Genomic DNA, 25,039 nt, shown 5'->3' with positions numbered 1-25,039 from the left:
GATGTGATTTCAGTCAGAGCAAAGCGCGTTCAACGTTTAGAGACGTAAGCAGCTTCATGCAACTACATGGAAAAGTGATGGGTTAGCATGAAGTGCGAGGAGAGTTAGGAGGGACTCGTAATCTTTGACTCCAGCAGCTGGGGTTTTTTTTCCCCCACTTCTTTCCTTTCCCAACACTAGGTGTCAAACGTGATTGCGAATGTTGTGCTAGAGCTTATACATTAGCCTGATAAAATTAAGTCTAAAGATCCTAATGACTCATCAAATATACTGATGTAATATTTGAGCAAACAAGCATACAACAGGAGATTTAAGTACTGTATTAGATGTGCAAAATCAAACCAATAAAAGAACCCTGATGCCTAGTTGAGAGTACAGGTAAGAGATGCAAGAAGACCAGAGGATTTCTTCATCTATGCAGTTAAGATTATTTTCTTTAATTGCTACAAAAGTATTAAAATAATTTGGATGATTAAAAAAAAAGCAATTGTACTATGTTGGCTATTGCACATTACCGTGTTTATTAATAAATAACATTCCTATAGAAATGAGAACATATAAAATATTTATTGAGAAATAAAAATAAAATTCCTAACCATGTATTGAATCTGGAAAGCTGACTTGAAAATATAATTGTTGTACAGAACCTCTAGATTATAAAAGATTCAGAGTTAGTGCTTTAAATGCTGCTGTTCCAGTGAAGATAGGTAAAGCTCTTCAGTTTGTCAGCTGTAAATATAATGGAAGTTGTTGTTCCAGATAATTGTTCTTGTCCTAGATAATTCTGCTTCTGGGGCAAACATGTCTATTTTGGCCCCATCTTTAAAAAACACCGAAAAAAAACCTTGCATTTTATCATTTAGTGTTCTTTCTGCCAGCATCTGGGAAGAGCAAACACACTTTCCTGTCCTGGCAGTGAACCTTTTAGAAAAGGAAAGTCAACGCTTCTCCCTCTCAGGCCCTGTGTGTGCTATATAGTAACAGCACTCAACACATGGAAGCATCTTACATGGTCAGTTACATGCGGAAGACATTTTATCCAACATAATAGGTGTCCAACGATCCCTGAACATGACATGAGGTAAGTTACAGCCTTTCGCCCTGGTTTGGTGCTCTGGGTGTTATGATTAGTGAATGATAGATACTGGTTCCCAAAGCTTTTGAGCATTTTGGAATAGCCCAGTGAAGCCAAGACCATCCTGTATAGGTTGAATTAAAATGCCTCCCACACCATGTCAGACCATGTTATTAGGGATCTTTTTCCAAGACAATTCTCAGTGTAGCAGTTTGAGGTGACTATACTCTTTGCTGGGAATGTTGGTGATCTCTAACTCAAGAACATGTGATTGTTTACAACAGTTTGTGGCAAACAAATTCCCCTAGAAGAAAAATAACGCTTACAAAGCAAACCATTCAGTTGAATGGTTTCATCTTCTAGGAGACAGGCTTTACACCAGACATTTTAATCCTTAAAACCAGAAAAGGTCTGTCTTTATCACCAGTCAGGCACTGATTCGTAAGCAGACTGTTTTAGAAGGACCTTTTGCAAAACTGCTGCATGAATATGACTCTGTCAGTGGTTTAGTTCTCAATATGCACATTGCTGCAGCGTGATGCACAGTTATCTATTCTGCACCCACAATCCTGAGAAAGAGGAAAACTAAGTTATTCTGATATTAAAAGCCTTAAAAGGTTGTTTGTATTATTCAGTCTTCGAACAGGTTAAAAAAACCCTAGAGTTCATGGTGTCCTCAAAATAAACAGGTGACAAATTGCCTAATTCAGAAGTGCTTTTGAGATTGTTGTGACAGTGTGAACAGTATCGTCACTGAATAAAATGCTTTAAAGTCAACTACATTTTCTGGGAAATAAGTCTATGTGGGAAGATTTGAGGAAGAGATTCAACGTTCTTCAGGGTGAAGGTGATGGGGGTTTTTCAAAGATGATGACAGCATTATAATATTTGAATAACTTCTTTTCATGGCTATCTGTTCTCTAACTTTTGACAGGATAAATAAGCATATGAAAATGCACTTTGAAAAAAAACAAACAGATATCCTTAACATTACTCATAGCATCATTAATCTGAACATCTGGCATGATTGCATGCAGAAGAATTCTGTCCCCTCCATGCTACACCTGCAGCGTCATCTTATTCAAGAGAAAACTAATTGCAGTAAGTATACTGATAGTTGGAAATGTAAAAATAAAAAAGTCTTGGATTTTCACCCTGGATTCCTCAGCCATCACATACAGTTTTGCTTTGGAAGGGCTGAGCTGTGCAAAACCAGGTAGGGCTGGAAACCAGGCCCTGACCTGGGTTGCCTGAGGCTGCAGATCCCTACCAGCTGGGTGTAATCTGGCACCAGAGCTCCCTCAGTTCCAAAATAACCATAAAGGAAGAGAGCAGGAAGGGAAAAAAAGGAACAAATTCCTCGTTTTCAACCTGCTCAGCTTCCTGAGCTGGCTTGTCTTACACGTCAATGCAAGCATGGTCAGGAGAGAGGTGGAAACGTGCAGATGAAGGAGCAGGGCTAGGAAAATCTACCAGGCATGGCCACAGCAGTAAAACTACCCACAATAAAAACCACATCCCAAAGCCAGGAGAGGCTCAGGGAGGAGGCACATTCAGCTCACAGAGCAGGGGTGAGGTGCTGCTGTGTCGAGGCCAGGACCCACTGCGGGGACCACGCAACAGAAAACCATCCTCACATGGGGCAGGTGGGCTCAGAGGCAGATCTCTGCTTCTAAGGTCAGCACCACGTCAGAGCCATTATGGTCCCATTGGCTTCAGCCCTTAAACTCTGTGCTTAAGCTTATCTTCATCTGCAACGGACAGAAAATAAACTCCTCCCTACCCCAGGCACATGTTCAGGGTGAACTGAGGCTTGTTAACATCAGCAGACAAACAGTGGCGCAGAGACTGGACTAAAACACGTATGTTTCCCTGAACACTAATTCCATAAGCTTTTTTCCTTTTTAAATACGTACAAGTTAGTTCCTTCTAGCACAAGCCAAAATTTTCAAGTCCCTGGCACCTCTTACTGAGGGTGGAAACATTCACTGAGCACCTATAAACTAAATATATCTCACAAATATGAAAAAAAGTCTTTTTTTATACCAGGACTTGATACGAACCCCATTCTTAGCAACAGCCTTTTCAGTTCAAATACTCAAATGAGTATTTTATGTTAAATTCTCTGGCCAGGCTCTCTGAGTAAGATGACAATATTACATGCAGACGGTGCTTTGGAAAAAGTCCAAAAATAGCATTACTTGGTTAGGAAAATGCGTTATATGGGAGAGTGATATGAGGAATGGTGTCCCAGATATTTTTGCTGTCATCATGACTAAATCATGCTCCATGCTGTCTGTACCAACATCTGCGTTTCAGCTTGGATTGGTTCAACATCTGTAAAGTCACTGACTATAGTTTCCAGATTAAGAATTATAAATAAGTTTGAGGGTTTTTAAAGAAATACAATTGGGTAGTGACAAGGATGCCCCCGTGCCATGATTTACAAAGAAGCGTCATAGCAAGGAACACGCCTCCCTGTTTGCACAGTGCTGCACGCACTGTCCCTGTCCCAAAAAAAACATTTGGTGGTTGCGAAGGAGCAACCTTAGCATTGCCTCATCCCCTCCTCCTGCTCGGGTGGTGCAGGGACTGATTTAGCAGGGGCAAGGACAACTAGGCATCTCCACTGGTCTGTGCAGCTCATCCTCCTCCACTGGAGCCGGTGACCCCACCAGCTGCTCCTTTCCTGCCCTTTCCTTCACCCTGGGGGTTGTGTCTGCCCAGGACTCTGCCAGCCTAATTCACTGCTTCTGGCTCATGGGAAAGACCAAAGTCCATTTTAATGAAAAGCCTGTGAGCTCTGCACTGAGCAGCAGAAAGCGCGGTGGAAATTTGATACTCTAAAGTGACTTTTTTTCCCCCGTCTGAATTATCTGAAACTGCTCTGCAGATCCTCTGGTGTTCCTCACCGTACAGAGGGTGAACAGGTAACACCAAAACTCCATATCCTCTTTCTCTGCTGTCACAGTGAGGGGAAAGGACTGAGTGCCTCACTGCATCCCTTTAGCAAGAAGTCACGTAATGTGCCCCAAATGAGCAAAATTGTACTAGACATACAGCTGCTGTAGTCCTCACTCCTGCAATTTTCTGACATGACCTACGTTCAATGTGGCAAGGTTCCAAGACAGCAAGCTACATACAAGAGGAAAAACTAGACCTTACATTTATCAATATATTTTCCATTAGACTGTGGTTTAAGGAATTTTTTGTTACCTTATTCTCCCTTATTCTGCTCATTTTTAAGTCACCTTAGTCTGTTATTTCACTCAAGAAGGTCTCCATGTCCATGAAACAGCAAGTTTCCCTCTTTGTTATGGTACGTTCAAGAACTCAAAGCTCTCCTCTTCTTTAGTGCCACCTCAGAAGAAAAGCTCACTATCTCCCCCAGTCACTCCTCTTTCTGCTGCAAATAGTCCCAGCAGACAGAGGACCCTCTGTAAGGTCTGGTCATCTGCAGGCAGGACAGACTGGAAGCAGAAGATCTTAAAATACACAAGATCTGGATTAACACAGCACAAAACCCACGCCACTGAGGAGCCAAGCCCTGAACTGCAGCAAGCGCAGCAAGCCCACCCAGACACGGGTCAGCAATAACGCTGCTTGTCCATTGGATGCTGAGAAGAACAAATTATTTTATTTAGGTTTTTAGCATGTGATATTATACCTCTAAACTCATTAATAAGTTTTATAATGCAATTAAAACATTGAGAGTCCTTTCTCCTCTGCCTTTCCAATTATGAGATCAACTGTGAATTTTTATCCACATGCAAATGAATAGCTAAATTACTCAGCTAGAGAAGAGCTAGATACTGCCAAAAGCTAAGATATCTTTTAAAACTAGTATGTCATTAATCCAATACTTGGAATCAAGCTTCGACACGCGGAAGGGAGGGATGCCATCCAGAGGGACCTCGACAGGCTGGAGAGGTGGGCCCATACCAACCTCATGAAGTTTAACCAGGCCAAGTGCAAGGTCCTACATCTGGGTCATGGCAATCCCAGGCACAAATACAGACTGGGCGGAGAATGGATCGTGAGCAGCCCTGAGGAGAAGGACTTGGGAGTACTGGTGGACGAGAAGCTCAATATGAGCCGGCAATGTGCTCTTGCGGCCCAGAAGGCCAACCGCGTCCTGGGCTGCATCAAGAGGAGCGTGGCCAGCAGGTCAAGGGAGGTGATTCTCCCCCTCTACTCTGCCCTCGTGAGACCTCACCTGGAGTACTGCGTCCAGTTCTGGAGCCCCCAACATAAGAAGGACATGGACCAGTTGGAGAGGGTCCAGAGGAGGGCCACGAAGATGATAAGAGGGCTGGAGCACCTTTCCTATGAGGACAGGCTGAAAGAGTTGGGGCTGTTCAGCCTGGAGAAGAGGAGGCTCCGGGGTGACCTTATAGCGGTCTTCCAGTACCTCAAGGGGGCCTACACGAAAGATGGGGAGAGGCTGTTCAGGAGGGCCAGTTGTGATAGGACAAGGGGTAATGGTTTTAAAATAGAGGGAGGTAGATTCAGGTTGGATATTAGGAAAAATTTTTTTACCATGAGAGTTGTAGAACACTGGAACAGGTTGCCCAGAGAGGTGGTGGATGCTCCATCCCTGGAGACGTTCAAGGCCAGGTTGGATGAGGCCCTGAGCAACCTGATCTAGTTGGAGATATCCCTGTTCCTTGCAGGGGGGTTGGACTAGATGACCTTTGAAGGTCCCTTCCAGCCCTAACCATTCTATGATTCTATAATCACAAAATACAAGTGAAACATCTCTATAAAAGCAGCTCAATGATTTATAAAGCAGTTGAAAGATTCTCGTGCTTTAACTTGTCGAAAGCAGGTCAAAACCTGTTAGCTTTTTTTTTTTAATCATCCTTTCTCTTTAGTGCACCATCCAAGGTGGCTCAGGATTGATAGGTGGACGAACAGTTACTTTATACACAAGTTAAAATCTCAGTCACTAGTATGTGCGAGTCCCTTAAATGAGACCCCCGTTCCTTTCTGAGCATCATCTGGATGGCCTGACTAGAAGATTTTACAAGCGATTTGCTAAAGCAAGCCCATAATTTACACCAGCAGCTAGAGCAAGTCATTACATTAATGCCTAAGCACAACACTGTCCCTGTCCCAAAACAGCAGTGCACCACCACGTGAGCCTTTTGAGAAGCTGTTTGCATACTCCACGCAGCACACCTGTGATAAAATCCGTTAGAGAAATTGTAGTAAGTGTGTGGTTTCTAGATGCTTCCTCCTTCTCTAGCACCGGTGTGCACCCTCATCTAGAGTACGTTGCCTCAGTAACGTGATTTGCAGGGTGAAAAAAAGGAAGCGGCTATTCTCCGAAAAAAAACCCAAAAAGTCAAAAGATCCTTCCCTCCACCACCACCAAAATCAATGAAGAGGAAAGAGGGAAAGCAGGGCAGGAGAACGCATTTTGCTAAAATAAATGAGAACAGAAATAGATACGAGAAGACTGGCTAGAAAGAGGTGGGAAACGATCCGGTGGCCAAGCTGAGGCAAACAAAAGCAATTAGTCAAGAACAAGTGTGCCCAGGTAGAGACTGAGACAGTAGAGACCCCAAAAGAGCTCTTTTCTGTCTCCGTTTGATCCTTTCAAGTGCCATGGAGAGTGACCCTGAGTAGGTGTGGGACTCCAGACTTGGTGTCTCTGCATCCCACCCAGCAGCTCTCCCGCTGCCACTGTCTCCCTTTGAGGCCAGGGCTTTGCAGGGCAGCATCTCCCCATGCTTTCGGCTGAAACCTGCCCAGCGCGTGGTCCAGAAACCAAACTCACCTCTTCCAAGGGCCCAGGGCGTCCTGCCTGTCACCTCACAGCCTGCAAAGCCCAGACTAACTTGAGATGACAGCAGACAGCAAACCAAAAGGTCACAAAACTTTTTCCATGACCACAGAGGAGTCTGAAAGCAGCATTATTGAACTCAACCGGCTGCTTTTAACAAAAGGCGCATTGTTTCTCTGGATGATTTCTTCTAGGAAAAGCATGTGTGTGAATGTGGGAAACTCAGGCTGGCAAGGCAGTAAACATCAAAGTTTAGTCATTTTTCCTCAAAACAGGAATCCAGCACCTTATGGGTTTAAAGAAGAAAAAAATCAACCCCCTTTGAATTGCTCGAGTTTCACGCTCTGTCCAAAACGAGGTGTCATTCACTTGGCCCTTAACTTTTTCTTAACCTCCAGAGTTTTGGATGGACCTGGACCCACACTGTAAGGGACCAGTCTCCAGGCCTGAATCTCCACTTCCTTCCAGGCAGCGATACTCATTGCCACCAGCTTTCCACCCAGCTAACGTGCTGAGCCACCTGTGTCCCTAACTAGTGATGTAACCACTAATGATGTCCTCCTTTGCTTTAGAGTCTAGCTCACCTCATGTATCATTTCTTCCCATTTCTAACCTCCTGCTTGAGTAGGATCACTGCTAGTGGGGAGAATTCATTGTTTTTACCTTCTTATTTGGAATACTTTCTTGCAGATGCTAATCAGCCAGCCTTGTCCACAGTAGAGAAGATATACCAGTACACTCTCCCAAGCCCCTGTATGTTGCTCACCAGCCCAGGCTGCAGCTCCAAGGATGCCATTGCATCTCCCACAGCCAGGAGGAAATGGCCCACCTTTTGTAGGCAGGGTCTAAACCTTAATTAGGAAATTCAATTAATTCAATCCAGCTGGGCAATCTGGGCAATAGCCACAGTTGCAATAGCCATAATTCCCCCTTTTTGTTTTACCAGTTTTTGTTTTTAAAGGAAGTTGAAGGCTTTACAGTGAGCAGAGACCCAGTCCATTCATTCCAACTCCAGCTCACCTCCCTCCTTTGGGCTTGCAGCTTTACCTTCTTTACCAAACAACTCTCGCTCCAACTCAGGCTACTCTGGCTCCAGCAAGGGAGTCGCAGTCTTCAGGGTCTCTCATGTTTGTATCACATCAGGGTCACCAGTTGTTGCTCACCAGCCCAGGCTGCAGCTCCAAGGATGTAGTTGCATCTCTCACAACCAGGAGGAAATGGCCCACCTTTTATAGGCAGAGTCTAAACCTTAATTAGGAAATTCAATCAATTCAATCCAGCTGGGCAATCTGGGCAATAGCCACAGTTGCAATAGCCATACCTGTAAGGAAGGCATGTCTCGTACAGGAAAGAGCAGGGAAAAACGAAACAAGCAGGGGATTTCTAAGAGGGCATTAAAGTGTTATGGTACAGGATTACATTAGGACAAGATAGGAATTAAGATTCTTGCAACAAACCCGTGATTAAGGCAGTTTTAATTTAACAAGGGCCAGCACATACCAATATTTGAGTATTCGAATATCCCTTTCTAGTAACTGAAACTCCCAACATCTTTGCATCGGTCACGGAGCCTCAGTTAACACTGAAAGGCACCAAGATGAAGCAAACTCTTCAGGGAGGCAAGGACGGAGAAAATATACCCATAGGCATAAAATCAGCTAGTTCCATTGCACATATAGTTGGGGTTTGGACATTGTTTACTTTCAGTTCGAATGCTGTGCTGTTAGTGAAGACACAGCTGCCAGTGCAGTTTTGACCTTATTTTTCTGGGAAGCTAGTTATCTTATTGCCATTTATTTTGCTTATGGAGAAAACTTAAAGCAAAGAGACATTCTACCATCACATTAATCCTTGCACAGCCAGACGCAGTCTTACCTACCCACCAGTTTTGGCACAGCCTGATTGTAACAAAGTGTTTTAGGAAAGATCCAGCTCCATCTTGTATGCCCAACTGAAGATGAGTCTCTTAATTTCAGCTGATAAGCTCTGTTAATTTATGCTATGTGTACCTCATGCATATTAAAAAAAAGAAAAAAAAAAGAACAAGGAGAAAGCAATCAGAGGGGTTTGGGGGGATATCTTTTCTCTCCCAGTGGGCATGGCAAACGTGTTGGCTTCCATCACTCAGGGGCCATCAGGCACAAAAGGGCAGGAGGATGGCAACCCTCTGGGTCAGATCTGAGAGGGTCAGCTCCAGCCTCCAGGGTGCAGAAAAGCAGGAGGAACCTGAGGACACAAATAAGAAGCTCAATAAGATGATTAATCCATCATTCAAAGTCCTGCTGGCTGTTCAGCAAGGTGTCAGCACACACTAATCTGTTTCTGCGTCTGCCCAGACTTAGACCCCACAATCAGTGGCCGATTCATTTTTATGCGTTTCTCCATCTTTTTAGCACAACCCCGTGGGAAAACCCTTAAAATCAAAAATTCCTCTCCAGCTCCTCAAAATGCAAGGACAGAGTTTGGCATTAAGACCATTAAGTTACAGTTTGCAAGCAGACACCTCGTTGTCCTCTCATAATCACTGGCTGTGTTTTATGAATTTTGTCCCTGAAAAGAACCAGCTTCTTTGTCCAAATAACTTGAAGAATAAGGAATATAACAAAAAGTACCCAAAAGACCTTGGAGGTAACCTCATCCTCCTCTGGGTGCAGACCACCAGCCGTTGCCCCATGGCTGCCAAAAGGGCAAGGGCAAACGAGGCAGCTCACCCTTCCCTTGGCTGGGGGAGCATGGTGTGAAACCTCTGCCAGGAGCCTTCTCCTGCAGGGAACTGGGTGGGTTCCGGGGCAGAGGAGGCTGGTGGTGGGCAGAGTAGCCCCTGCTTACTTCTTCCAGGCGAGTCATCCACGTCCGTGTTTCTAGCATTTGCTAAGCCCCTGAGTTCAGGAAATCCCAATTGCTAACCAATCTCTCATTATCTTAAAACCAAAAATCCTGTTAATGGCTTTACCTTATACTCTGCAGCTCTGGAAACCTGCCCAGCTCCTTCTTGAGTTACTTACTTCAGCTGATGGGTTTGGCAGGTTTTTCCCCCAGATCTTGGCTACTGTTCCTTGAAGCAACTGCACCTAACCTTCCTGCATTGTGGTTGTCTGTCCTCGAGCTTGGCTCCATGGGGCATTTATTCCTGCACCGTTCACAGACTAAAAACTGAGCAAGCAGTTACACCGTGCAATGCACAGAGGAACCTGAAACCAATTAACAGCTTCACCACGTGCTCATTAGTTAAGAAAACGTTTCCATGCATATCCATACAATAAAAAAAACCTGACAGCATTTAAACCTGCTTTCTGCAGCCTGGTTTTAAGACGCAGTTTTGTTGCTGCGGTTCTCCCATGACGAGGCTGAAAGGCGCAGCCCTCGCTCCTGTGAGTCCCTTAATAAAGTTTAATGAAGTTCCCGTTTACGAGCATCTCTGGTGCCGTTATCTGGCATGCGGTACACGAGACAAAAGCCTTCAGAGCCAGCACCTTACCTTTTATTAAAAACATTGTTTGGGGCTCTTTTGAAGGTCAGTGGGTTTTAATGACCATCCTTGTTTCCAATATTGAAAGCCAAGCAGGGGCTGCATGAAGCTGGGACACAGCCGTGGACGGCCGAGGGGAGAAAGCAGCTCCGAGTTTCAATCTGAGAATTCATCTGTCCAAAAAGGAGACAAGGATGCAGGACGAGGTCTCAATTTCCCCAAAGATGTGCATTCACACCAGATAAAACATAACAGGCTTCTACAGTTGTCTCAGTTGTGTGTTTGGGCTCAATTCACCCATCTTTTATTAGGTGGCACCTTTGGGGAGCTGTGTCCAACCAAAGTTGCCTGTGATTTGCCCTTCCTGGTGTTGGGGTACAACCATGGAGGGGTTTCAGCCGGGCTCAGCACTAACCCCATCAGCATCTGTTGCTTGCTCAGCTGCATTTTGAGCTAAACTGCTCAAACAGGGCACTAAAATGCTATTTTCAGGGGGAGGAGACAATCTACAGGTGGGTAACCCATCAGCTGCCACCTTCCCCAATGCAAAACCCACTGGCAATCATGACAAGGACATTGGAGGCCACGCTGCACATCCTAAGAGAAAGAACTGGGATTTCTTTATCCCTCCTGAGCCAACACAGAAACGTAATAGTCTTGAAGGAGGTCAAATAATTTGCCCCTTCCAAATTTTACTTGCAGATCTGTTCTTTACCCTACCATATGTCTCCTTAGAAGACCATTGCCCCATTGAGCCAGATGGGCTGAAGGACTTGGATCTCTCTTGGCCCCCACTCACAGCGCATCGCTATTTCCTCTTCGTCCCAATTTAACAGCACAAGGAAATCTGGGAGTCGTGCTCAAAGTATGCCAGCTGCTGCATAACAGCATACAAACAAAGAAAACGTGTGTTCCCAGGCCTGGCATCTCCCAGAAGAACAGCCTCCTCTTTGTGGCTTCCAAGAGCCCAGTGCTATTTATGGCACTTCAGTTTCTATTCTTCAGCAATTTCATGTTCATTGAAAAACAACTTTCTAATTTTGTAATGCCACACAAAAAGCACAGACGGGATGGATTTGTCAGCTGCTCCCGCCTGTAAAAAACAATAATTTTACCACCAAGTCTTCCATCAGCGGACCGTTCGTCCCCCTTCCCCTTCCCCAGTACAGATCTCTCTCCCACCAAAGAGCTTTTTCATGATCTACCTTTGCAGGTGGACAAGTACTTGAGGCCCTGAGCAACCTGATCTAGTTGGAGATATCCCTGTTCCTTGCAGGGGGGTTGGACTAGATGACCTTTGAAGGTCCCTTCCAGCCCTAACGATTCTATGATTCTATGATTCTATGATTCATCTCTGGCAAAACCCTTCCTCCAGGGTGATGGTCGTGTGGGGAAGGAATGCACAGGGCAGGAGCTCACAGAAGGTCATTTTACATTTCCAGGTTTGGAAGGAGTTGTGAAGCCTCGCTGACAGCTGAGGTTAAAGTTTTTCAATACGAGATCAGCAGAGCTGTTGCCCTCTTGGGTTGTCCCAGCTCTACTTACCTGTACTTCTGGCCATACTTACTCTGCTGTGCACAGATAGAGTATTTGATTATGCCTGTATGATATAGGGGCTTGTACGACACCATCTCTAAAACCACTAGCCCCTGCATACACAGTGGTACAATAGAGAGGACAGAACATGGTGTACTTGTGTCCCTTTGCGTTGGACAAAGTCATTACAAAACAAAGGTATGGCTTGCCCTTATTTGCTGAATATATCTAGGGGCTTGTGTGAGATGACAGTGCAGCTCCTGACCTCCTGGGAAGTTTGTGAGGGACATTGGTTTCTATTTATGGTTAAAGCAAGAAGGGGCTCCATGTGGTTTGCAGCAGAGTCATGGAATCGTAAAATAGTTTGGGTTGGAAGGGACCTCGAAGATCATCTAGTTCCAACCCCGCTGCCAATGGCAGGGACACCTTCCACTACATCAGCTTGCTCAAAGCCTCATCCAACCTGGCCTTGAACACTTCCAGGGATGGGGCATCCACAACCTCTCTGGACGACCTGTTCCTGTGTCTCAGCACCCTCATAGTGAAGAATTTCTTTCTAATATCTAATCTAAAGCATATGAGGCCAAAACTAGTGTCTCACCATTGGAGAATATTTGAGAGGAAGGAAGGTGAGAATTGGCTCATAATGCTGTGAAAGAGCTACAAAAGGGCTACAAAAATAGCTAAAAATACCTGTATGACTGTCATTGCTCACAATGGCCATATGTAGCTGTCATTGCTCATCATGGACCTATGTAGCTGTCACAATATCTGCTCAAAAGGCTTAAGATGAAACCAGAGTTACTTGAAGTCCAGGACGACTTACTGACCAGTTCCTTAAATCTCAGGCTAGAAGAGAGCAAATTGAAATTTTCCTATCTTATTTAACAGCACTTCAGAAAGAAACCTGTCTAGATAGCGAATATCTACACACCAAGAAACACAGTGGCACACAGAGCACCTCGCAAAGTCTAACCACCATGCTTAACCTCAATCATAAGTGATGAAACACTTTTTTTCCCCCTTCCTGAGCTCCAGCTTCTTGATTTTGGAGCTCTCAGGTTTTATTCAGAGATCATGAAAGTCTGTTTGGAGACCACACTAGATGAAATCTCCCCCTTCTTTTTAAGTGAAGTTTCCAGCCAATCTGGTTGCAGGAAAAGTTTTAAAAACATGACATAAGTCAAGCAGAGGATTAAAATGCCATAAGGCAAAGAAAAGAATAATAATTTCTGATGTCTTCTCTGAAATCAAATTTGAGACAGTTTGGAGTCTCATTGATGTGTTTTGAATATTTGTCTTAGCTTTAGCTGCCTAAAATGTTCATGTCTAAGAAAGGCAGACAAAAACATAGATGACTGTTTGACCTGAACGAACCAGAGACATTGTCCTGAAAGATAACATGATTTTTGGCTAAGTATGTGTGTCCTTAATGGTTTGCTGTTTGATCTTTCTTACCAAATACCACTTCAGTGGTAGGATTGGGAGCTATTCCCTTGAAATTTTTTTGAGCCACTTTGTCATAATTTGATAATTTAAATATTATTTAATAACTTTTTAAATATTTATATATTATTTTAATATTTTAAATATTATTTAATATCCTTTTTAAATTCTCTCCAGGTTTCATATTATCCACTATGGTGTGTCTGCTCCTGCTTAGTTGGGCATGTCCTCAAAGACTCCTACTTGTACGAGTCTCACTATCACCAAGAGGCAAGCCTTGGGCTACCAGCTTTTAAGTCTTTCAAAAGTCTTGCAAAATCAGTACAAACTCGTTCTAGCTGAGTCATTTCACAGCTGGACTGCTGAGAAGGTCTGGAGAGCCTTTTTTCCCTCCTTCATGGTGCTTCAAAGTCCAAGGCAGCTGATGGGGATGCTGAAGAAGATGCTGGAGCATTTCTGGCCTGTTCACAAATGGGGAAGAGGAGAGGCTTGAGGCCAAATCTGCTGGCAGCCCCCTGTTTCCAAGGCCAGAGCATCATTTATACTGGACTCAGTGGACTTAAGACAATATCAGCTTTCACCAGAGATAATTAGGGATCTTGGTGTAAAAGAACAAGCATCTGGCGTGAAAGGTTAGCATGTTATTCAGGCAGGAGCAGGGCTCCTTGCAGATCGAGTGTCAGAAGATAAAAATGGGGGCACATACTCAGCACAAAAAGCTCATCAGAGGCAGCAAGGGATGCCATAAATTAATGTTTCAGACTAACTATCCAGAAAGACACAATTAGATGAGGTGTAACTACTTAAAGTCACACAAGTGTGCAGGAACAGTAGATGTGGTGCTTAGGGAAATGGTTTAGTGGTGGACTTGGCAGTGCTAGGTTAACGGTTGGACTCAATCATCTTCCAGGTCTCTTCCAACCTAAACGATTCTATGGAGATGACCAAGTTCTCCATTAGCTGGAGTCCCCTTCATGTACTCTTGGAAGTGTAATTAATGACATTTTTCTCCTTCTGCAGGATTTTCCGTGTTGCCAGAAATCCTTCCAGAGCAGGATATATAATTTAGTCTTGTTCCACCAGCGCTGCCCCATGACATCTGTGCATACGGGGCTGTCTGCAGTCCGACTTGGATCGGGGCAGCTCTGGACTGAAGGCTCACTGAAAGCAGACAGCATAATGAGCCATATCATCCCTCTCCAGACTCCAGCCTCTCAGGCAGGGATGAGGAGCAGCAGCATAGCCCCACGCTGCTGCCACTTGGCCAGTGAGCCCCTCAATCCAGGGCCAAGGACCACCAGGGATCCCTCTTCCCACTACCCCAGGCATTTATTTCCCAACGTCTATGTCAGAACACGGGGGTTTTTTAAGCATTAGCTAAGTACAAGAATGCAAGTAGCTGCAGTAGCTATGCAGTAGATTTTTTTGTGCCTGATAGTATCAAAATTCGTGTATTCAAATCAAAGTCACATGTGCAAATGGTAGAGCAACGAGCTGAACCCATCTTCTGCCATTCGCTTGGCTCTTAATGCTTCAGCAGTGACAGAGCTCAGTCACATACATACCCCTCTCCCTCCATGGACATTGAGCTTTTCATCTTCTTCCATGCCTCAATTTATTTCCCAGCTGAGAATAAATCTTCACACGAAGTCGTAGCACTGCCTAAGAGGAAGGGGACATTTCTCTTCCCCTGTGAAAACGCTCTGCTGTGCCCAAGCTCACTCGGGTTTCAGGTTGTAACGTCACAGCCAGTGACTGCTGCTTCTCCTGTGGTTTTGCTTCATTTAAAACCAACTTCAGATGTTTAAACATTTGTCATTTAAACGGTTTGCAGCAGGATTAGCTCTTACCTCACTATAGTGTCAGATGTGGTTATTTAGAAAAAAAAAAAAGGAAGAAGAGAGAAAAATACTACTACTATGGCCTCATGCTCATCTGACACTGATCTGGAGCACCAGCAGGTCCCTGGCAAGCAGGAAGAGGTGAGGAGTGGTCTTTCTCCTCCCCAGACATAGCTCCTGCTCCAGTCCCAGGTGACTGCCACTTCCCTTGCAAAATCAACGTAGGGCCTCTGTGAGCTGCTGGGCATGCTGAATAAGTCAACAAACCAAACAGAAAACTAACCCCACCAAAACAAAGCACAGCCTGGGGGTACCATGCGCATCACTAGCTTCCACCCAAGAGCCAGGAGGTGTGGGTGGAGAAAGGGGAGCCACCCTTTGGGCTGCAACCCACAGTTACGCCAGATTTTGGGAGGGGAGGTATGAAACCACTTCGTCCTTCTACTGCAACCTTGAGGACCTACTGTTTGGGAAGTCAAGAGGATGCTGCATTTCAGAAGCGAGCTAACAGTGACACTCTGCTGTTTTCCAGAGCAACCCTGAGCTTCCTAAGGAGACTGTTCAACCTAAACATCTTAGCCCCAGTGGGGCTGTTCTGCCCAACTGTGCTCTCCTTGCTCAGTGGACTATGTAAAGCAATAGAGAGATGTTGTCAGCCTCCTTTATTCACACTGTTGCCTGCTGCAGCTGTCTCCTTAATGGATGCAGCAGTTCAGTGTCAGGCAAAAAGAGACTAAGACACGCTATACACGAACTTAACATGGTTTTTTCCAAACCTCTCAGAAGGTGAACCTCTCAGACAAAATACTGTTATTCTACAGCTGCTATTCCCAGGCAAAGTCAATCTGAAACTAAATCTTACATTTTATCACAAGGTTTATGTCCATGGGCACCACTAATGTTGGTAAAAGTATACTGGAAAGATGCCCAGCCAAGCCATGATGCACAAGTCCAGGGTGAGAAGATACCTGTTCCCTGGCTATAATTTACTGCTAAGTTACCACTTGTTTGCGAGGAAAAGAAATGGCTATGGGTAGAGATTTTTCTGTCACCATTAGTGACACTTTATAGGAGTGAAAATGTATCTTTTAAGAATTGATTTCCAATTTTTTCATAAAAACTGCTGCATCACAATACTTAACTTTTGAAAGCCCAGTGGCCATGGGCCATCTTCAAGCACCAAGGAGATGCTTGCCTTTGCATGATAGCGGATGCCTTGGAAGGGATCCTTGGAGGGCAGCGGTGAGAAAGGTGCTTCGCTGGCGAGCAGAGAGGTGTTCGAGAATAGGGTTGGGTTTAGGTGCTGACCCTGTGCCAGAACTTCCCTCCAGCAAGGTCCTGGGTCTCAGAGCCTAAAATCAGCTCATTGGTCTGCTTGTAGGCAGCTGCGGTTCCTTGTCTCAAGAGTCTTCCTCACTGCCTGGTTTCAGCATCCACATCTTGCAGAAATAGAAGGTTTCGTCCGTGAGAGTAGCAATGCAGTCAGTAATTTAAAAACCTTGGAAGTTTTTCCATGCACTGGAGAACTTTTATGATCAGCTGCTGCCAGTATTCGGCCACAGAGACAGGCTCCCGCCTCAGATCTTGGCTGCAGACCTGTGTCCTCAACCAGCCACAGACTACGGGCTTGGAGCAGAAATACTGGAGGAAATCCTAGGGTGTACGTTCAGCACAGAAAATCAGAGTAAATGCTCACGACAGCGCCTTTCAACCCTGGTCTGATACATGAACTCAATCTGAAATGGAGGACTTGGATGTGGTCTGAAGAGGATCGAGGAGAAACTTGGCCCATACACTGCACACAGGAGCAGAATTTGGCCTGGGAAATCTGCTTCTCAAAGTCAGCACTTGTGAAAGAAACTCAAAAAGGTCTCCAAAGGGAATCACAGCTGGGGGCTGAACCCGAAAAGGGAAGAGGCACATCTCCAGTGAGTCATCTCCTACTGGAAGAGGGATGCTTGCTTGCAAGGCATCTTTATTTCAAAGTCAGTCACTCCTGAGTCATGCCAAAGCAACACTACACGGTCAACCAGGTGGAGAAAAATGTTCAGGCAGCCTTTCTCAAGCAGGGCAGGTGGCAAGTGCCATGCTGGGGTGTGACAGCATCCGGCTGCTGCCCCCGGTCCCTCTTGGAATCCTAAAATCCAAAAGCGGGTAGGAAAGAGGTGGAAAGGGGCCTGGAGTTCAAACTGGAGCAGCTCATCTCCCCAGGAGGGATGTGGTCGCTCCCCTGCAGTGAGTCAGGGACCTGGAGGACATCCAAACTGCACCACCCCGGCTCAGCACAGCTGCCGAGGCCGATCCCTCCGGCCGCAGGAGAGCCTGCCAGCCCCAATTCCTGTTAGCAAGAGTAATTTATCGAGAGAGGGGTGCACGGGGGGAGCAGGGGAGGCACGAGAGGAGAAGATGGATGCTGGGGGAGAGAGTGCAAAGAAGACATCTCCCAAGAAAGTCAGAAAAGCACCAACATATACTACGTAAATAAATACTACTTTTCTGTTCCTAATTTCGACACATGTTAAAATAAACCCTTTTGCTCTGCCTGCTGATGGATTAGGGGGGAAACTCAACACCGGCAAGGGGTGTCCCTGGGGGGAGGCAGACACTCCTCAGAGACCCCCTCTACATCAGGATGGAGGTAAGGAGGGAACTGCAGATGTCCACCTACTGCCCCTTCCCACAATGCCTGCAGACCCAACAGCCAAAAAGCCCTAGATGTTGAGGAACTTCACCACTCTCAAGGAAAAGGCAGGCTTCATCCCCACGCACACCTTGAAACTCTCTGTTCCTTTCACTGAAGTATCTTGTAGACCTCAAGGTTGCATGGTTACCAAAAAAACAAAAATGAGAGGGACTGTTTCTGCACGGTTTATAAAGAGACAATACCTGTGTGTCTAGGAGGAGAAACCATCCACTCAAGCTTACTTGCCTAGGAAAAGAACTCATTTGAAGCCTATTATTTCAAACAGCCATCATTTCCCCCTTGGCAAATTTGCCAACGACACCAAGCTGTGTGGTGTGGTGTGGTTGACATGCTGGAGGGAAGGGATGCCATCCAGAGGGACCTTGACAGGCTGGAGAGGTGGGCTGGTGTGAACCTAATGAAGTTCAACAAGGCCAAGTGCAAGGTCCTGCACGTGGGCTGGGGCAACCCCAAGCACAAGTACAGGCTGGGCGGACAATGGATTGAGAGCAGCCCTGAGGAGAAGGACATGGGGGTGTTGGTTGATGAGAAGCTCAACATGAGCCAGCAATGTGAGCTGGCAGCCCAGAAAGCCAACTGTGTCCTGGGCTGCATCCAAAGAAGCGTGGCCAACAGGTCGAAGGAGATGATTCTGCCCCTCTACTCTGCTCTCATGACAACTCACCTGGAATACTGCATTCTGCTCTGGAGTGCCCAACACAAGAAGGACATGGAGCTGTTGGAGCGGGTCCAGAGGAGGGCCATGAAGATGATGAGAGGACTGGAGCACCGTTCCTATGAAGACAGGCTGAGACAGTTGGGGTTTTTCAGCCTGGAGAAGAGAAGGCTCCGCGGAGACCTTCTAGCAGCCTTCCAGTACCTAAAGGGGGCCTACAGGAAAGCTGGAGAGGGACTTTTTACAAGGGCATGTAGTGATAGGACAAGGGGCAATGGCTTTAAACTGAAAGAGGGCAGATTTCAAAGAGATTTAAGGAAGAAATTTTTCACTCTGAGGGTGATGAAGCACTGGCACAGGTTGCCGAGAGAAGTTGTGGATGCCCCATCCCTGGAAGTGTTCAAGGCCAGGTTGGATGAGGCTTTGAGCAACCCGATCTAGTGGAAGGTGTCCCTGCCCATGGCATGGGGACTGGAACTAAATGATCTTTAAGGTCCCTTCCAGCCCAAATCATTCTAGGATTCTCTAAAATTGCTAGGGCTTGGGTTGATTCGGCTTACAGATGGGGACTGCCAGGAGAAATTCGCACATGGATTCAGGCATTCGAGCTTGGTGTCTTTTGAACATCACTACACAACAGACAGTAACTCCAAACATGATGCTGGCGCTAAGTCACATCAGCTTCTCGTCCAGGTCGCTGAGGTTTCACAGTACGGAGTCAGCAGCTTTCTCAGCTCTGGTTAGAGCAAGTAGTGAGCTAAACAGGAAAAAAATGGTCTGAAGCCACGCCTTTAAAAGCTGAAATGACTGTGGCTTGCACATAATCCACCACTAAAGCAGGTCTTCATTTTTACTGAGCTGGCTCTCTGGTGGACATTCCTGCATCGGCTGCTTCAAATTGCAACAGGCAGAAGGTCACACTACAAGTTATTCACAGCTTGGACTGCGTCTTGGTTTCTGAAGGAACGAGCCAACAAGCCAGGTAGATTCAATCTTGCCGTGCAGCAACAGGTCTACGTCAATATTTGGGTGTCGTTTGGGCAAGCTTCTGTTAAAATAGTTTACTTTTCCCAAAACTTTGGCCAGGAACTAAATATGCTAGAAAAGACAAGATGTACAAGACCTACCCATCGGTTTCTTCCCTCTAGATGAGTGCCAGTATTAGTAACACTGTAATCCATCTATCCAGCATATCTGAACATTATTCAGGACCTGTTTCTCCCAGCCCTCCTTTGATGGTACCAAAGGAGGGTACCCATGCCAGAGGACATGAGGCTTTTAGTGGGTTTTGATTCTACAATTCCTACTGTTTCCTGAACCTCACTTCAGTTACTGCTAGAGGAGAAGGCGTGGTTTACTTCAGCTGGCAGAGTTTGCGGTCAAACTTTCTTTAAACCAAGAAGTTAACCCCCAAAAGGGCTGGACACTGTGCCCAGTAATTTAGCAAAACTTAGAAGCCATTAGTGATGCTTGTCTGAATCTTAAGGGTGCTTGACACAGCAGCAGATAGCTGTAGGGTCCCAAAGTGGGTCTTTGCTCCCTTTGGGGATAACTAAGCATCCTGGGGATCTGTTCTACACACAGGTCAAAAGGGGATTGGACTGCCCAGGTAGCAGAGGCAAGGTCCCATGGGGATTGCTAACAGAAGTAGCAGAGAAACTTTGACCCAATGAACGCGTATCCACACACGTGCCATATCAATGTGTACTTTCATTTCTACTTCTCCTCCGGTTTCATGAAATTAGATGAAGGCATCAAACGGGGCTCTGCGTATAGGCTAGCAAATCACACGCCACATGAACCGGGGCCATCTGGAGATTTTACATCTTTTTTCCATTAGGAACAAGAGAATGTTGTAATTCTGGCACTGAGATGAGCTGAGGGCATCAGTTTCCATGCAAATCCCTATGATATCAGCCTGCTTATGGGGAAAATAAAAGTTCAACAACACAGCAGCTGGAGAAAAGCCAAAGAATAGGCAAAATGAGAGACCTAGCCCTTGTCTGTGCAAAACTAGAAGCGTTTGGGTTTCCTGCCTTCTCCCTTTAGCTCGGTCACTTTGCAATGACACATAGGTACCATACAGTAGTGTTCCTTCTTGATAAAAAGTCTACATTTGCAAGGCTGGTAGGTCTCTCATCTTGCCATTTGGTACTCACAAAAGCCAAGACAAATTAATATTTATCTTGAAAGTACTTATTACAAGAAGCAAAAGACACAATGAAACTGGTTTGGCTTTGGGAAACGGTCCATAAACTGTAGAAGAAACCATCTGCAATGAAATCAGTGATTTAATAGACACGTATTGCAAATGCATTTTTACATACAGATATAAAGCAGGAATTACACTTTTGGGATCCCAGTTTCCAGTCTGTTAGCATGGTACCGCATGCAAAGACACACCAGCTGGGATAGCTCTGGATCTGGGAGCTCTTCACCAAACTCTCTTGTAGGGCAGAAGCTGAGAAAGCAAAACATCACAGCCTGGCACCCTCGAAATCCCACCTGCCCTTTCCCTGCTTCTGAAGCTTCATCTCTGCTACTGAGATCTCAATTTAAGGACCATCATTGTCATATTTCAGGCTCCAAGATTTTCTATATATACACACACATATATAAATGAGAATAATTTAGATTGGAAAATAACTTTAAGATTATCAAGTCCAACCACAGTATGTCAAACCCCAAAAGGAAAGGCTTTCCTTGGGAATCAGATCCATTCAAAGTGTCTTTCGCATTTTGGATATCATCATTGCCACACCAGCCTGGGTGGAAAGACAGAAGAAGCCTGAGAAATAAGAGCTGCTTGAAAATTTTTCACCAAAAGCTAGAGGCGTCGTTACAGTGAAATGATTTGAAATGGAGGCTCTCTGAAAGTGAAAATTCCTGCTTAAAAAAATAGCTCATGGTAAGGTCTCCAGAAACATTTGAGTGTTTTTATCCTCCCTGCCATCCATTTCATGAGGTGCTAATGATGGCATGTCACAAGATAGCACTGAAGCTCAATTGTCCTATTGTATTTTGGGCATCAGCCAATACTTGGTACCAATTTTAAACACCTTTTTTAATGTCAGGCTTTCATTACATGGGAGGCAAGAGACATTTTGAAACAAAGATGTTATTCAAAATGCATAGGGAAGTCTGCCTCTTCGGCTTGGCAATGTAAAATTTATTTTTAGGCAAAAAAGGCAGTTTTTGGAAAGGTCACTGAGAAAGCACAATTGGCAGATGCTGAGGTTAGCTGAATGACTCCTTCTTATTTAGCCACTCAGCCGTGAGGACTAGGGAAGAGAGGCAGATGGCCTGGCCATCACTGAGAGAAAAGCTTGTTTTAGTCTTGTACACAAGCCCATAGACTCCAGAAATTAAATGTGAGCCATTGTGGATGTGCCATATTAAAGAAATACTAAAATGGATCTGACATTTCAAATATTTTCCAGTCAAGATTGCCCACTATTTCGGTGCATGTTCCCTTTGCCTCCATCCCAATCCCTGATAGGGATAAACAAGTCAGCCCATACACCCAGAGCCCATCCTCTTAAGTTGAGCCATTTAATCACAAAGAAAAGAAAAAAAAAACCAACCAACAACAGACAGCAAATTCCAATAACTTGGTGTCAATGTTCTTAATTGTAGAAATCTGTGTGGGAGAAAATCCTCCCAAAGATGCAGACTGAGCTGCTGATACTGCTGGATAGTTTTTCTTCCTAAGAAGTAAGGAAAACAAAAAGCCTAATAAGGGTAAAATCTGCCTGTCTTTAGGTGCGCATTTAAGGTCACCATGTCTCACAACAGGATAATTTAATGATCAGGGGATAAAAGTAGGGTTTTTCTCTGTCCACAGTTCTTTTGAGTGCTTTTTTTTGTGAATTTCTTTGTGTATCATGGGAGTTTACAAGATCAGTTCCTACACTTCCACACACATGCACTCTGCTCAGGATTATCACAGTCCTACTCCCACTCGGAACCATGGGTGATGTTTTGATATTCATCTTCAGGCTGGAAGGACGGCAGCATTTTAGCACAAGCATTTCACAATGATAACCGCTCCGAGATCTTTGGGAAAATGTGATCTTATGGCACTCTAGCAAGGCTTTTCACCCAAGGGCGAAGTAGAACTGAAACGTGCTGCTAAATATAGATGCTGAACAGAGATGATTTGGCACTTCACCCCAGAAAACAGAGAGAAGGTAGCGTTATTGCTGCCAACAATTAATTTTTCCAGAATTGGCTCTTTTTTCAAGAAGTTACCTATGCTAGCAAGATGAGGCCAACAGTACTTCTATGGCTGAGGATGGGACCATGCCACCACACCCCTCACTGAAGAGAACTCATCACAAAGACTCTTTACAACCAGTTTTGCTCTCATTAATTCTGATGCAGGTGCTCGGGAAATTCAGAAAGCTCCCAAGAAGCTGTACGTGCTTCCCATATGGACGTGCTGCTTTAGAAAGCAGGTGAACTTCCAGGAGAAACACTGGAAACCAGAGACGACTTGTGAGCTGAGCTGCTGGACAATCCCAGGCAACTGTGCCATGGACCAGCGTTTGGATGAAGTGACCATGGTCACTTCATAGAGGAGTCATAGAGTCATAGAAGAGTCATACAGGAGTCATAGAGGAATCACAGAGTCATGGAGTCATAGAGGAGTTACTCATAGAGAAGTCATAGTGGAACCAGCATAACTACGCTAACATTATGAAGCCAGGGCTATGCACCATCAAAATAATATTTTTCAGGCCAACTACCAAATTCTGCTACCCAGAAACCTGAAAGCCGGGTTTGGTGAAGCTGATGGGCTTCTCAACATCAATCACAGGTAAATCACCAGCAAATATAACTTAATTTACACATAGAACTAAAAATGTTACCAAGTTGGAGTGGCTACTGAATGTGTTTCTCCATAGCGCAGACTCTGTGGCAGCAAAACCTTAACGGTTTTATCCAGTGCATTAAACGAAGCATGTACAACTGGACACGCCAAGATTTCCTCCCTCAAACACAAGAGCCAAGTGTAAAACTGAACCTTTTCTCATCAGCACGAAAGAACATTAACTAAAAATCCTGCTGTTAAAACACCCCGCAAAACAGACAGGGAAAACAGAAAACTACATGATCAGGAGAGAAAGTGTGAAATCGGATCTCGGAAAACCCTTTCACATAAAGAACCTTTCTTGGTTTATTGCTTTTCAGTGCTGGATGCGGCTCCAGCACAACCAAGGCACGTGCAAGGCTGCAGCTCAGCCAGACGTGCCGGCGGGGGGGGGCACAAACAGGGCCACCCCGCAGCCCCGTTTGGCCACCGAGGAGGGATGTGACGAGGGAGCTGCCGTCCCTCGCTACGCAGTGAGGCCCCGGCGCTGCTGGGGAAGGCCAGAATCTAAGAAATAAGAGTCTAAAGGCTTGTTACATATGCACACTTTTCCTATGGCTCTACAACTCAGGGGGACAGGGCCAGCTGCGATACAGGAGATTTACAGTCCTGGAGAGACGAGGAAGGTCTCATTAGGTCAGCTCTGCCTCTGCCTTCTTTCTACCTCCGAGGCCGCAGGAAAGCAGCTCATGTCTCTGGCAGCACTCTCCCACAGAAGATTGTGTGAACACTGAGCCACAGAAAGGGGGTGAGGGAGGAAAAGGAGTCTACAACCTCTCTCTCTCTTCTTTCCTCCTGCGTCTCCTCTCCGCAGATGGACCGGCTGCCAGGTGGGTTGGGACGCTCATCTTCTGGCCAGATTTGAGAAGGAGGCACTGGAGGGAGGGGTTTTGTGAGGTACAAAAGAAAGCAGAGGGAAGAGAAGAGCTCATGGGAAGCATTTGGTGGTGAGGCACTGGAACAGGTTGCCCAGAGAAGTTGTAGACGTCCCATCCCTGGAAGCGTTCAAGGCCAGGTTGGATGAAGCTTTGGGCAACCTGGTGTAGTGGAGGGTGTCCCTGCCCATGGCAGGGGGGTTGGAACTAGATGATCTTTGAGGTCCCTTCCAATCCTAACCATTCTATGATTCCATGTTAAGAGGTACCTTGCACAGCTGATGAAAGTGTGAAGAACTACATGGTTCCTGGTGAAACGCATTACTGAAAACACCAAGCAAGGGTACTAATGCTTTCTGGACAAGTTTCTGGAAAGCACTGAACTCCACATCTTCCCCCCTGCAATCCACAGGGCTGGAGCAGCCCAGTAGCAAGCTCAGAAAAAAAGAACAAGTTGCTTCTCTTAATTTTGTTCAAGGAGGGCTCAGGAATGCCAGAGACACTTGCTAGGGCAAGGCATTTCCTACGAGACTATTTAGAGCTGCACAAGTGCTGCAAGCAAGAGGCCCTAATCCTAAACTCAGTGTTAATGCAGGCTTCGGACCACTGACACCACCAGTTTCCTTTGGCCAAGTGCCAATCTTTCACCATCTCCCTCTAAGTCAGGGTTGCTGCATGCGGGAGAAATCTGCCCTGTGCTTTAAAGTGGTATTTATTGGAGCATGCGAAAGAGCTTTGAGACAGCGTTGTGTAGCTGCTAATGTGTAATAAACTACC

This window comes from Tauraco erythrolophus, chromosome 1 (assembly GCF_009769465.1).
Source record: "Tauraco erythrolophus isolate bTauEry1 chromosome 1, bTauEry1.pri, whole genome shotgun sequence".
Classification (NCBI taxonomy): Eukaryota; Metazoa; Chordata; class Aves; order Musophagiformes; family Musophagidae; genus Tauraco; species Tauraco erythrolophus.
The sequence above is the reverse complement of the archived record's forward strand: the minus strand, read 5'-3'. Positions refer to the sequence as shown.